Source organism: Leucopleurus acutus, assembly GCF_964270905.1.
Source record: "Leucopleurus acutus genome assembly, chromosome: X".
Lineage (NCBI taxonomy): Eukaryota > Metazoa > Chordata > Mammalia > Artiodactyla > Delphinidae > Leucopleurus > Leucopleurus acutus.
In genome coordinates this window covers 41,758,958-41,773,782 of record NC_139148.1, presented here as the reverse complement: position 1 = coordinate 41,773,782, position 14,825 = coordinate 41,758,958, and the positions used below count along the sequence as shown (strand labels likewise).

At 44.9% G+C, this 14,825-nt stretch overlaps 1 pseudogene across 1 annotated transcript; it reads left to right on the top strand.

The window, feature by feature from the left end:
• The first annotated feature begins 446 nt into the window (after positions 1 to 446).
• Positions 447 to 2,580, top strand: LOC309977829 (U3 small nucleolar RNA-associated protein 25 homolog; annotated as a pseudogene). The gene has a single exon. The product of its transcript is annotated as a U3 small nucleolar RNA-associated protein 25 homolog (transcript).
• The last annotated feature ends 12,245 nt before the right edge of the window (positions 2,581 to 14,825 follow it).

The following is a 14,825-nucleotide window of genomic DNA, read 5'->3' as shown; positions in this document are numbered from 1 at the left end:
AAACCCCACTTGATCATGACTTTTTTTTTTAACATCTTTATTGGGGTATGATTTCTTTACAATGGTGTGGATCATGACTTCTTTAGAACTACAAGCTCCTGAACTGCTTTCGTCCACTGATCTTCTTTCTAAGTTACAAGAGAAGACAGCTTTACCAAATCTTTTATTTCAAAACATTGAACTTCTGTTTTCCACCTTCCAAGGGTTTCCAGAAAGGAAGCAAAACCACAGACTTGTCAACTGTCAGAGAGTTTAGATACTTCAAGTTCTGAAAGTGAAGCAGAGAGTGAACCAGAACAAGTTTCTGGTTACAACAGACTACTTGCCACATTAAAGGATGTTTCCAAGGAAGATGAGGAGGAGGAAGAGGAAGAAGAAGACAGTGTTATAGATGAGACAGAAATGAATCTTGAAGATGGCAATAGTGACATCAGTGTGGAGGAAGAGACGGCAGTAGCGTCTACTGACATGCAGAAGAATGCGGCCTTACCTGCTGACCCTAAGGGAAAAGATGGGCACGGGCCACCTGGCACATCAGAGGAATCCCCAGAGGAGTTTACAGATGCAAAACATGAGTCACTCTTCAGCCTAGAAACCAACTTTCTCGAAGAGGAAAGAGAAGGCAACTGTTCTCTGAAAGCATTACAAGATCCATTTGCACAACATGTAAACAAAGAACTGAAAGAAAAAGAAATCCAGGCTGTTGCCACAAATCCCAAAACTACCCACCAGCTAAAATGGCCCAGCCTGGGCCAGCTTGTCTTTTCATCCAGGTTTCAACAGTTGGAAACCGGAAACCTTTAAACCCCCAAAGGACATTGACTTAAAGTCACTTCATCTCCAGAAGCCTCTGGATTCACCTGGATCAAGACCAACAGCCAGTTCCTCTCTGGTCCCCCAAATTCAAGTAGCCCCTTCACACCCCTCCAGAAAGAGCTCTTCTTAATTATGAATTCTTACCGGGAACTGTTCTAACCATAAAGGACTGCCCTGAAGAATGGGGAAGAGATCCGCCACGTGTACTGCCTGCATGTGATAAATCACGTCCTCAAAGCCAATGCCCAGGTGCTTACCAACAACAGCAGGTGCCGAAGCCAGAAACTTGGGGTGGGTGATGATGATGACTTCAGGGACCAAGGGCTAACGAGGCCCAAGGTGCTGATAGTGGTGCCATTCCGGGAAGCTGCTTTGCGGGTGGTACAGCTCTTCATCAGTCTTCTTGAGGGCGACAGCAAGAAGAAAATAATTGTAGGCAACAAAAAGAGGTTTAATGGAGAGTATGGCTCAGATCCCGAGGAGAGACCACCCAACCTGAAGAGGCCTGAGGATTATGAAGCTGTATTTGTCGGCAACATCGATGACCACTTCAGGACTGGAGTGGCAATACTGCAGAGAAGCATCCGACTTTATGCCCCCTTCTATTCGTCAGACATCCTCATTGCCTCCCCTCTGGGCTTGAGGACCATCATTGGTGGAGAAGGAGAGAAGAAGAGAGATTTTGACTTTCTGTCTTCTATTGAGCTTCTCATCATTGATCAAGCTGACATTTACCTGATGCAGAACTGGGAGCATGTCTTGCATTTGATGAACCACATGGACCTACTGCCCTTGGACTCACATGGGGTGGACTTTTCTCGAGTGCGCATGTGGAGCCTCAATAATTGGTCCAAGTACTATCGTCAGACGCTGCTGTCTGGGGCCCTGCAGGATGCCCAGATCAACTCTGTGTTCATCAAATACTGCGTCCATGGGCAAGGCCAGGTGGCTGTGAGGAACGTCCCAATGACAGGCTGCATCAGTCATGTCCTGGTGCAGCTCCCACGTGTCTTCCAGAGGATGGAAGCTGAAAACCTAGCTTCAGTGATTGATGCCAGGTTTAACTTTTTCGTCAACAAGATTTTGCCTCAGTATCGTGATGCAGTCATGTCTCACACGCTTATCTATGTCCCCTCCTACTTGGACTTTGTGCGTCTCCGAAATTACTTCAAGAAGGAGGAACTGAACTTCACTCATATCTGCGAGTGTGCCCAGAAGTCTGGTGTCTCCAGGGCCAGACACTTCTTCCTTCAAGGAGAGAAGCAGTTCCTGCTCCTCACAGAGCGCTTCCATTTCTACAAAAGATACACAATAAAAGGCATCAGGAACCTGATTTTCTATGAACTGCCAACATATCCCCACTTCTACAGTGAAGTCTGTAACATGCTGCAAGCCACCACCAGAGGAGAGGAAGCTGCCTGGACCTGCACTGTCCTCTACTCCAAGTACGATGCCCAGAGGTTGGCTGCTGTGGTCGGGGTCGAGCGGGCTGCACAGATGCTGCAGTCCAAGAAGAACGTCCACCTCTTCATTACTGGAGAGAGATGAGAATTGGTTGGACAGGAAATGGTGTTTGGTGTGATATGTCATGCTTGGTTCTGTGTCACTTGGACCTGATTCTGATCACTTACACAAAGAAGGGCTGCAACAAGGAAGGAGCACCAGGCAGGTTCTTATCAGATACTTCTTTCTTTTCAGATCATATATACCTGAAAAGTTCAGTGTAAACCAGATTTTGGTAAAACCCATCTTTCAGAGGTCAGGGGAGAGCTCATGGGACTCTGAGAAGTTGATAGAAGGAATCTTCTACTTGTGAATTTTTTTGGACGCCATAAATTCTTTTGTTGTGACTTCACCTCTAATTTATTACACTTGGTAAATTCTTAAAGAAAAAAAAGAACGAAAAGAATTGACTCAATCTACACTACCAACTCTGCAGGGGTAGTGTGAAAGCAGCATAGACAATATGTAAACAAATGAGTGTGGCTGTGTTTCAATAAAACTTTATTTATAAAAACTGGTGGTGGGCCAGATTTGGCCTATGGGTTCTAGTTTGCTGATCCCTGATATAAAGAACTCTTAAAAATTGAGAAACATGGGCCTAAAAACCTCATTTTAAAAATGTGGGAGCAACCTAAATGTCCATTGACAGATGAATGGATAAAGAAGATGTGGTACATATATACAATGGAATACTACTCAGCCATCAAAAAGAATGAGATAATGCCATTTTCAGCAACAGGGATGCAACTAGAGATTATCATACTAAGTGCAGTAAGTCAGAAAGAGAAAGACAAACACCATATGATATCACTTATATATGAAATCTAAAACATGACACAAATGCATCTACGAAAGAGAAACAGACTCACAGATGTAGAAAACAGACTAGTGGTTTCCAAGGGGGATGGAGGGTGGGGGAGGGATGGAGTGGGACGCTGGGGTTAGCATATGCAAGCTATTATATATGGAATGGATAAACAAGGGAAAAAATATTTTAAAAGAATATGTATAACTGAATCACTGCTGTACAGCAGAAATTAACACAACGTTGTGAATCAACTATACTTTAATAAAAAACAAATTTAAAAAATGGGAAGACATGAACAGGTAATTCACAAAAAGAAAAAGAGACGTACGATGGCCACCAAATATATTTTTAAAGCTCAAACTTACTTACAATTAGCAAAATGCACATTAAAATAACACCAAGATGCCATGTCTCATCTATCAGACTGGTAAAAATTAAAAGTGTGACAATATGTTATGTTGGTGAGGCTGTGGGGAAAAAAGCACTCTAGTATATTTCTGTTGGGAACACAAACTGCTTCAATCCTTCTGGTGAGGAATTGGGTAATATCTAACTAGACTACATTTGTTCTTACCTCTTGAGTCAGCAATCCTACATCTAGAAATCCACCTTAAAGATCTCCAACAAAAGGAAGACTATGAATGGATATGGAATGATTTCATACTGTTAAGTGAAGAAAGTGAAGCTTTAAAGAGTGTCTAGAAAGAAGGGGATATAAGAAGACATACATGTCCTTGCAAAAGAAATACAGGAGGATACACTTGAAACTAAAGAGCTCACTTACCTACAGGGGATAGGTGGGAAAGGGACAGGATAGCAGGGACAAGGAGATAAGTGACGCTTCTCTGAATATACCTTTTTGTGTAGCTTTGATTCATGAAACCATACTGTTTCACATCCTCCAAAAAATTAAAATTAACTACAATGTGGGGTGAACCCTAAATGACATATAAGCTAACAAATGAACATACCTATATTAAAAATGAATAGTATAATGGCACTGAAGAGGATGGGAAAGGAAAGAAATTAGCCTAAGTATTTCAGTTATCAGTAGAGGGCATAGAAAGACACTGGAGGAGGAAGTGACTTCTCTTCCTAGCTCTGGTGTGCTGCTCTCACCAAGTTCCTGCAGCACCCATGGCTTCTGCAGTGCATCCCTAGGTGGACAGTAGCACCCAGCGGCCATAAGCATGTGGCACATCCCATAAACGTCTTCCCCCGTCATCCCAGAGGGCAGACTTCCATCAAGCCCTGCCAACCAGCTCAGCAAACTTCTCTGCCATCCAATGGGTCTTGGTCGTGCCCTTTCCAATTAGATCAAATTCTAAGCCGGGGTGGAGAGATGGGGAGTGGCCTCTTTCTCAGGTGCTTTATCTCAGCACTAGGGATAAAGGCTACTCCCTATATTTGCTATTCTTTGCAGTGCTCTTTACCTCTTAGTAGCCAATCTCCCATTCCTCCAATTCCCTGTTATAGTTAATTACTTATATTAAACATGCTCTCTTCAAACTCCTGTGTGATTTCTGTCTCTTGATTGGGCTCTAAGAATATACTAGGTAACACTGGAGTGTTCTGCCTAGTCAGTGAGCACATTTAGTGCCCAGATCCTGTTTCTCAATACCATTCTCCAATAAAAGGAGTTAGGGCTTCTTGGAGAAGTGCTTGAGTCCAGGGCTGGAGCAGGGAAACTACAAGATGAACCTGAAACATCTTGTGGTGCCAAAAAGTAAGCACGTACTCAAAAAAGGCAGGGCATGTCAAAAAGATACAGAAGCCAACCCAGAGGAGCTCCTAATGGCCAAAGCTAGAGATCTGAGCAACAAAACATAAACAATAGTATTGGATTATAACCCATGAAATAAAAATGAATATCCATAAGTCCATACTGATATAAATACATGATTGAATAAATTAATAAATGGGAGAGATGAGACAGATAACTTGGAGAATTTCAAATAATGTGTGTAGATATTTCCCCATCCAGGAGGTAGTGGTTAACATCCTCTCCCCATCCCTGGGTGTGCTTAGTGACTTGCTTCCTAAGAGTGGAGTATAGAAAGGGGGTGGGGAGTAACTTTATAGTGGAGAAAGCTGGCAAACCTCTGCCAAGGGAGTGATCAAGGTTAACATTATTGGGGATAAGTCAGGTTGATAGCATGTACCCCTGATATGAAGTGATGAGAATGGTACTTCACTTCTGTGGTATTCTTCCCAAAATCTCAAACCCTAGTCTGGTAATGAGAAAAATGTCAGATAAGACCAACTGAAGAATGTTCTATCAATCACTTGACCAGTACTCCTAGAAACTGTCAAGGTCATCACAACAAGGAAAGTTTGAGAAACTCACAGTCTAGGGGAAGCCAAAGAGACATGATGAATAAATGTAATGTGGTGTCCTGGATGAGATCCTGCAACAGAAAAAAAAAGCATTAGTTTAAAACCAAAGAAATGCAAATAAAGTGTGTAGTTTAGTTAACAGTAATGTACCAATGTTGGTTCCTTAGTTGTGACAAACATACCATAGCAATGTAGGATGTTAACGATAGAGAAAACTATCTTTGAGACTTTTCTATAAATCGAAAGCTATTGTAGATTTTTTAAAGTTTATTTAAACAATAAAAAAAAGGACACAGGAGCCAACGTGAAGGAGCTCCCAATGGCCACAGCTGGGACAATGTGAGCAACACAATAAATAATGCTAGTTCAGTAGCTCCCCCCTTATCCATGGGGGATATGTTCCAAGATCCCCAATGGATGCCTGAAACCACATATTGTACCAAACCTCATACATACTATTTTTCCCTATACACATACATACCTATGATAAAGTTTAATTTATAAGTTAGGCACAGTAGAGAATAGCCAAACTGCCAGCATCACTACTCCTGCACTTTGGGGCCATTATTAAGTAAAATAGTGGTTACTTGAACACAATCACTGCTATATTGCAACAAACGGGTGGGATACACTGGATGAAGGGATGATTCACAGCCCCAGGCAGGATGAAGCGGGATGGCGGGAGATTTAATCACACCACTCAGAATGGCACACAATTTTAAAACTTATAAATTGTTGGTTTCTGGAATTTTCCATTTAATATTTTTGGACCACATTTGACCATGGGTAACTGAAACTGTGGAAAACTAAACTGCAGATAAGGAGGGGCTACTGTATTGGAGGATAACCCAGAGAATAAAATAAATATCCATGAGTCCATACTGATATAAATTAAAAAGTGAATAAAAAGACAATAAATAAGTGAGAGGGGAGGGACAGCTCTTTCTTAGAGAATAATCCCAATTAATAAATGTAGAAGGAATGAAGGAAATACAAAACCACTATTGGGCAAACACCACGGTAATAATTGTTGTAGGCAAGATCCACTGATAAATGCTAAAATTAGTGGGCAAAAGATTGAATAGAAACAGAATATTCGCATAGTCTCAAAGTATCTTCCCCAAGGTATTTATTAAGTACAATGCGAAAAATAGAAACTTTACAATGGAGAAACCAGCAGATATTACCTTAACCAAATGATCAAGTTTAACATCGACATCACGTACCTCCTCAAGAAGTGCACTGAGGACATTTCTGTGGCATTCTTGCTAAAATGCAAAACCACAATCTAATCATGAGAAAATAACAGACACACCTAAGTTGAGAGACATTCTACAAAATACCTGAACTGTACTTTTCAAAAGTGTCAAGGTCATTAAAGACAAGGATAGACGGAGGAACAGTCAAAGGTTGGAGAAGATCTTGAAACAAAAAGAACACTAGTGGGAAAAATGGTGAAATTTGAATTAGGTCTATAGCTTATTTAACAGTATTGTGCTGGGGGAAAGCAGCTCTGGTGGGGATCAACTGAGCATGTGCACAGAGCCAGTGAGGACTGAAGGGCCTGTGCGGGACATCAGGGGGTAGCGTCTCCCTAACTGGGGCCGGTGGTCACCCCGACCCAGACCTCGCTCGCAGACACCCTGCAGGGAGCTGCCTCCCCCTCCTCTAGGCTGTGGGGCTGACCCTCCCATCTCACCTTTCTTCCATCGGCTGCACCACATTTTCCACTGAAACAGGAAGGGCTCTGGATGTGGGACACCAGCCACGTGGTGCTCATGCAGCAGGAAGATGGTGACCTGTTTCAGGGACGCCAAGTCTGGAACTTGCCTCTGCCCTGAGGCCCTGGTGATCAATATCAGGTACCTCATTTAATTTTCACTGCAACCTTGTCAGCTACCTGACAATGATCATCATTTGGACCATTTGACAGTAGAAGCAGCGGAAGCACAGTGAGGTGAAGTCGGTTGCCCAAGGTCACACTGCTAGCAAGTAGAAGGACCAGGAAATACTTAAGCCAAGTTCAGCTGACTCCAAAGTGCCCATACTCAGTCACTCTGAGATTCTTTTTTTTTTTTTTTTTTGGCCGTGCCTCACGGCATGTGGGATCTTCCCCAACCAGGGATCAACCCCATGCCCCCTACATTGGGAGCACGGAGTCTTAACCACTGGACCACCAGGGAAGTCCCTGTCACTCTGCGATTCTGAACCCCATGCAGGGTTGGCTCCCAATAAACAATATTCCTATTTTCCATTGTCTTCAAAGTGCTCAGGCTGAGGGGAGACAACATCTTGTGTGCATAAACTGAGCTTCTGCATGTTTCAGTGCACATCCAGGGCAACCTACCTGGTCCTCCCTCTTCTGACAGAGATGAAAACTCAAACTCACCCTCCCCACCCACTTCTTAGACACTGAAAACCAGGTGTGCACCAGGTCCTCCAGTGATTGACGAACTCAGGAAAGTTGATCTCTGGCCACGTGAGGTCCCAAATCCCTGGGACCATGCCCCTGATTCCTCTGGCTGCCCATCATTTACTGACCAGCAGAAGCCACCTATGGTTGGACTACAGGGACTGCCAGAGGATACTTCAAAGTCCCCCGGTCACTGGCATGGCCCATGCTCCTCATATCATTAATCCATGATGACCACAGGAACCTTGAATAATAATGCCCAACACGGGCACACCAGTGCCACACCCCCAGCAGGCTTCCAATCATCCGTCTTCCCAGACTGCCAGTTACTGACCCGCATAGTTTCCAAAACTGACTTATGGAGCAGCTAAACACTGACCATTCCTGAAAGATGTTATGGCTTTCATTCCAGAAGTCCCTCACAAAGCCACTGACCCTCCAGTCCCTAATTGCCTGGCTCTACATCCCCATAAACTTAGTGGCCTAACAAAACACACATTTATTATCTCATAGTTTATATGAGTCTGGAATCTGGGCACAGCTTAGCTTGGTCCTCTGTTTTAGGGTCTCTCATGAGGCTGCATTCAAGGTCTCAGCTAGGCTTGGGGCCTCATCTGATGGCTCAACTGGGGAAGGATCCACTTCCAAGTTCACTTATATGGTTGTTTACAGGATTCAGTTCATGTGGGCTGTTGGACTGAGAGCCTCAGTTTCATACCGACTGTTGGTGAAAGGCCACCCTCAGTTCCCTGCTATACGGGCCTCCCCAACATGGCAAGTTGGTTCACTAAATCCAACAAGGGGGACAGCCTGTTAGCAAGACAGAAGCTACAATCTCTTGTAATCTAATCACGAAGGTGGCATCTCCTCAGTGTTAAAGGTATGCTATTGATTAGAAGCAAGTTACTCAAATGGAGGGAATTACACAAGGCCGTGAATACCAGGAGGCAAGGATCATTGGGAGCCATTTTAGAAGCTGCTTCCCATAGACCATGGAGAAATAAACAGCTTCAGACATTAAATAATATGAACCCTATTCTACCAATTTACTCTATTTGAGGAAAACACTACAGGAAGTATTCTAAATAAATGAATACTAAATCAGAAGATAGATCTCAAAATAACAGAGCAAGACAATGGTTAGCAATGACTGTTGTGGTAAAATACACACCCTCAAGCACACATTCATATAGCTATAGTTAAATTATGACAAATAAAGTGACTGGGGACTTTGAATAAAAATGTTAAGTAAGCTTTCTTGAAGCAGAATTGACTTAACCTAAGAAAAATACAGTCTTCATAAAAGCAGTTTAAATGTTTCTAGAAAAATCCGGAAATAATACTGTTCACCTTGCTGAGGCAAATATGGAGGATAGAGTATCTTTCTCTACCAAGAAAGGTTAATTATATTCTGATCAAATAATAGAAAAAACATAAATCATGCCTGTTAGAGAGGACCAAATATATAACTGGACAATTAGTAAACATAAAAATTACCAAACTAATGAGGTATGGGGGGGGACAAAACTGAACAGAAATGTCATAAAGGTGTTAGGAAGAAGAAGAGAATGAAAGTTATATTTAGGAAGTAGTAAAACTGATAATAAGGATAATATAATACAAAAAAATAAGGTTATCATCATTATACAAATTTAAATGGACTGAATCTCAAGACACAAATGTGGGATTAGAGCAAAAAATACTCTCATATGCAGTTAAAAGAAGTATATCTTAAACAAAGAGACAAATGCAAAATAAAGGTTTAGCCAAAGACACACCAGATTAGTGGCAGCAAAATAAAAGCAGCAGTGATGATGTACTTACCAAAGTAAATTCAAGGTCAAAAGGACTCAACAAGCAAAACAAAGAAAACACATAGTGGCATTGTGAAAAATGGCCAAAGATACATACTTTAGGATCCCCCCACCCACCTGCCAAAAACAGAACTATAAGGAGAAATTTGTTTTAAAATATAACATTTATTCTATCTTTTGATAATATAACAGATGGAGTAGACAAAAAGACAAAAAATCAGAGTAAAGAAATGTTAATCCTCAAACTAGATTGAAAAGTCCTAATGAGTAATCTGTACCTAACCGAGAATATAGTTTCTTCTCTTATATCCATGAAAGTTTTACAAAATTCAATTGAGTAATCTGGCCCACAGAGAAAATCTTGAGTAATGTTTACAAGTTCAGATTCAACAGGCTACATTCTCTGATCACAGTAAAACCATAATTACAAAGAAAGAAAGAAAAGATAACCAAACTACTTTAACCAGTTAGAAACTAAGAAACGTTCCTCAATAGCTAGGATCAAAGTGAGAAATCACTTCTGAAGTTGCACCTTTCACACCAGAGTTTATGAGACACAGCTACATTTAGAAAAAAGTGTAGAGTCTCAAATCCTTTACTATTAAAAAAAAGACTGGGAAACCAAAAAATAACCGTTAGGAATTTGACTCAAGAAGGTAGAAAAAGAACAAAATGAAGCAAACACATAGAAAAATGAAACACAAAACAAAAAAATCAAGGTGGCAGTTAATAAAAGCTTAAGTACATAAAGCTTAAGTATATAGTAAAAGCTTAAGTACATAAATATAAATTTAGGGAGTATAAATAAAACAAAAAGGTAAGCCTTTCTAATAATTGACTATATGGCTCAGCTCCTGGAAAATCTGATGAAGTTTAAAAGAAAAAAATACAATACTAGTAATAAAAAAGGAGATATTGCACCAGATACGTAGTGCATTAGAGAACTAATATACTAGTTATCGTGGAATATGAGATATAAGTCTAGAGCAACATACTTAAACATTTAGGTGAAATATGTGAGTCCCCGGGTAAAAATGTAACAGTGAAAATTAATGAAAATATCCCTAAGGGGCCCGTGAATATAAAAAGAATAGGAAGAGTAGTTCAAGTCCATCATTTGAGACATACCAGTACCCACAGGCAGCACTGCTTGACACACCTCTACTGGCACAGGAGGCCTGGCTGGGGCTGGCAAAGGCAGATGTGGCAGAGGTCCCAGCCCTCTTCCGGCAACCCTATAGGCTTGAAATGGGCAGAGCCAGCTGGAAAGGGCAGACCCAAGGCAGGGTAGTGGGAGGAGGAGGACAGGACAGGATGGGCAGGTTTGTGGGGGAGACAGATAGACCAGGACTGGACTGGCAGGGGCCAAGGCTGACAGAAAAGGCCGGGACCTCGTGGTATGGTAAAGGGTGGAACAAGGTGAGTGGGGGCAGGGACATAATTGCTATGACACCCTGAACTCTCCTCAGTGTCCCAAAGTGGAATCACCAAGGAGGACTATCCCACACTCACCTATTCCCTCCATTGCAACGTTTCCCCAGCACCTCTGGCCTGGGGAATATTAACAATTATACAGAAGTTGGTCAAGGGACACTGATCAGGTGCCAACTACATATTTGATGGACTGGGATGGGGGACTTAGGAGAACAAGAGTCACTGGCATTCCCTTCATAAGATCACATCTCCGTTGACAGAAGAGGATGCACCGAGCACAGTGGGCATCACAGGCACCCCCAAATGTGCACTGTAGCCCACCCCCCAAGTAAAGCTGCACTGTCACCCACCACCACTGGAGGTTCGGAATTGGGTTTGTGGCCAGAGAGAACGGCTTAGGGGCCACCAGAGGATATTAAAATCTCTTGTTCTAAAGTTTTTAAACAAAACTCTGGATGGTGGGAGATGAGGGCAGGGCAGATCTCCTGGCCCAGATTCAGGAAAGAAAGAGATGGAGGATACAGGAACGGACAGAAAGAGGGGGATTTTGAGGACCACCCCACCTCAAGGAGGCGTAGACCGAGACAGGAGACTAAATGGGGAACAGAGAAGCGCAGAGAAACTCTGAGATGCCCTGAGAAAGATGTTAGAGGAACAGGTGTGTGAGGAATTCGTAGAGTGTCTCCCTTGCACAGGGTGTTGAGTACAGGACCTCAGCTGAGCAGAGCTCAGCTGTCTACTCTGGAGCGTAGGTCAGTGGTGAGCGGGTCATGCTGGGTTGTCTGATGAAGCATCAGGGCCAGCAGCCCTGCCCGATTCTTCATGGCTGTGCGCACCTTGTGCTCCTGCTCAACCAGCTCTTCCAGCTTGAGCAACTGTGGGGGGCAAGCATGAGAAGGGCCTTCTAGGATTCCATCCCGCTTCTCAGCCCCTAAGGGGCGTACCATGTAACGTACCATGTAATGTACCACATAACGTACCATGCGCACGCGCTCTAGGTCCACCTCGGCACGTCTCAGCTTCTCCCAGCAGTAGTGGTGATTGCACAAGCGTTTGGGGAGGCAACAGAAATTACCGGTGGGCTCAAAGACGTTTTTCACCAGTGGGCAACCGCACACTTCTTCATCCGGTACCTGTGGGGAAGAATGAAAGATGATGAGGTACGTGAAGGGTGGCAAATGGAGGGTGATCAGGCAGGCAGGATGCAAGGAAGAGGGGAATAGAGGGCAGGCAGGCAGGAAGGAGAGCAATGGGGAGTGGTGACCTAGCGGGGGGAAGAGAGGAATTCAGTGATTAGGTAAAGAAGAGGGGGCCAAAGGGGGATGATCAATCATGGAGAATGGAGGAAGAAGTTAAGCAGGGATGTAGGAATGGAGGTGATCAGGCAGGAAGGACGGAAGAACAGAAAGAGATCAAACAGGAAGGAGAGGAAGGATGGAGGGGGGGTCTGACAGGGAGAAGTAGATGAATGAGGGTTGGTAAAGCATGGGGGAGGTGAGGAATAAGGCTGGGAGGGTGAAAGGGATGGGGGCTGATCAAACAGGGAAGAAGAAGGGATTTAGGACATGACAAGCAGTGAGAAGGCGATTGGGGAAGTGAGGCAGGGAGAGTAAGAATGGAAGGAAGTCAGCAAGTGAGAAGAGAGGAATTGAGGGTAACCATGCAGGGAGGGAGGGGGGATTGTGGGGTGGTCAGGCAGGGGCTAGGAAAAGAAGGGAGATGAGCAAGCAAGGAGAAGGGAAGAATGGGGAATGGTTATGCAGTGAGGAGCAGAGGAACGGAGGCTGGTCAGGCAGAGGGAGAGAGAAATGTTGGGGTGCGGGGTCAGGCAAGGAGATTATGAATAAATAAACAGGCAGGGAGAAAAGTAAAACTAGAAAGTGATTGGGCAGTGAGGGGGGGTGTAGGGGAGGTCAGGAAAGGAGGAGGGGATACATAGGGATTGGTCAGGAGGCATGAAGGCAGTCGGGCAGAAGGAAGAAGGAATAGGAGGCAATCAAGCACTGGAGGACGAGAGCAAGGTGGTCAGGTAGGGAGAAGGGGAGGAATGGAGGGCGATGAGGTAGAGAAAGAAAAGTCTCACCTTGGGGTCCTTCGAGTGCTCAGGGCATAACACCTGGAGTCGCTTACAGTACCTCTTACTCCGTGGGTCGTAAACATCACAGAAGAGCCTTGTGGCTCTGGGGAGAGGTGAAAGTGAGGTGCTAAGGGTCAGGAGGAGGCTGGTCCCACCCTGAACCCTGCCCACACTTTGTCCCCAACCCCACCTATACCCTGCCGCTAATCTGCCCACCTCTGTCTCTGAGCCTACCCACATCCTGCCCTTGATCTTGCCCACCCTGCTCCTGACCTTGTCCACATCATGCCTTTGACCCTGAGCAGCACTCACACTCACCCCTCAATGCGAGTGGGGTACATGGACGTGAAGGGCGATTTGCGCTCATACTGGGGAAAAAAGAGTACAAATGGGAGGAACTATAGACACACACTGCGTAACCTCCCATGAAAAAGCCCCAAACAACACATTTGCTCCCTGTGGACCCTACGCTCCTGTCTGCTCAGCCGATGTCCCCCCCTCACCAGTGGCTGATGCCCAAATCTTGGCCCCTTTACTTAGGATGGAAGAAAAGCACAAATGGGTAGAGCCATGGATGTGTGTTGTATTCTCTTCTACAACAAATACCCGGCACCAAACCTGCCCCCCTCCTCATGGACCCCACCCAGCCCAAAACACCCTTGCCCCATCTTCCCCCAGCCAATGCTCCAACCTTGGCGAAGCAGCGCTCCATGTGGCGCAGGGCAGCCTGCGTATTGATGGGTTGCCCGCAGGAGACACAGAAGATCTGCAGGTTGACGCTGTTCCTGCCATGCTTGTCACTCTGCATAGGACAGTAGAAGGGCCAGTAAAGCAGTGCAGGGTGGGGACGGCAGGGCAAGATATCAGGCACCTTTCTGCTCCACCCCACCCATTCCCACTCACCTCTTCATCTTTGCACACAGCCTGCTGCTTGCCACGCTGAATGATGGCCTCAAGTTCATGGAAATGGCACTCTAAGTCCTTCAGGCGGGTGTGGGTGTCCTGCTGCTCACGGTGGATGCGCTCGAGCATTTTCTTGCCATGCTCCTCAGCAATGCAAGGGCTCTTCTGCCACTGCTGGATGCGCTTGGGCAGGATCGCATAGATGCGGCTGGAAGGGGAGACAGCAAGAATGGAATGCGTATGTGGGGGCATCAAAATAAGAAGAAATGGATGAGTGGCCGAATGGTGGATGTTTAGGATAATGAATGGTAGATGAGTGAATGTTGGTGAATGCGTGCTTGGATGGTGGATGGTTGGGTGCATGGCTAGACAGCTGGGTGGGTAAGTGACTGTTGAGGGTGAATGAGTGGGTTGGTGGATGGAATGTGGATGGGTGGTTCAGCGGGTCGGTGGATGTAAGGGTGGATGGATAGGTGGGTGAGTGGACGAATGGTGGAGGATGCATAGGTAGCGGGGTAGATGGACTTACAGCTGGCATAGATCATGCCCTACTTTATTCCCTGTTGCTTAACCTCCAGGTGCACTCACGCAGCTGCCAGCTTCATGCCACAGTCGTCCGAGCAGTACTTGGAGCCTGGCCGGGTGGGGTGCACACAGTCAGGCCCCAGGCACTGTCGCAGTGAGGCTGGGTGCTCGGCACCTGACTGCTCTGGGTCTTCT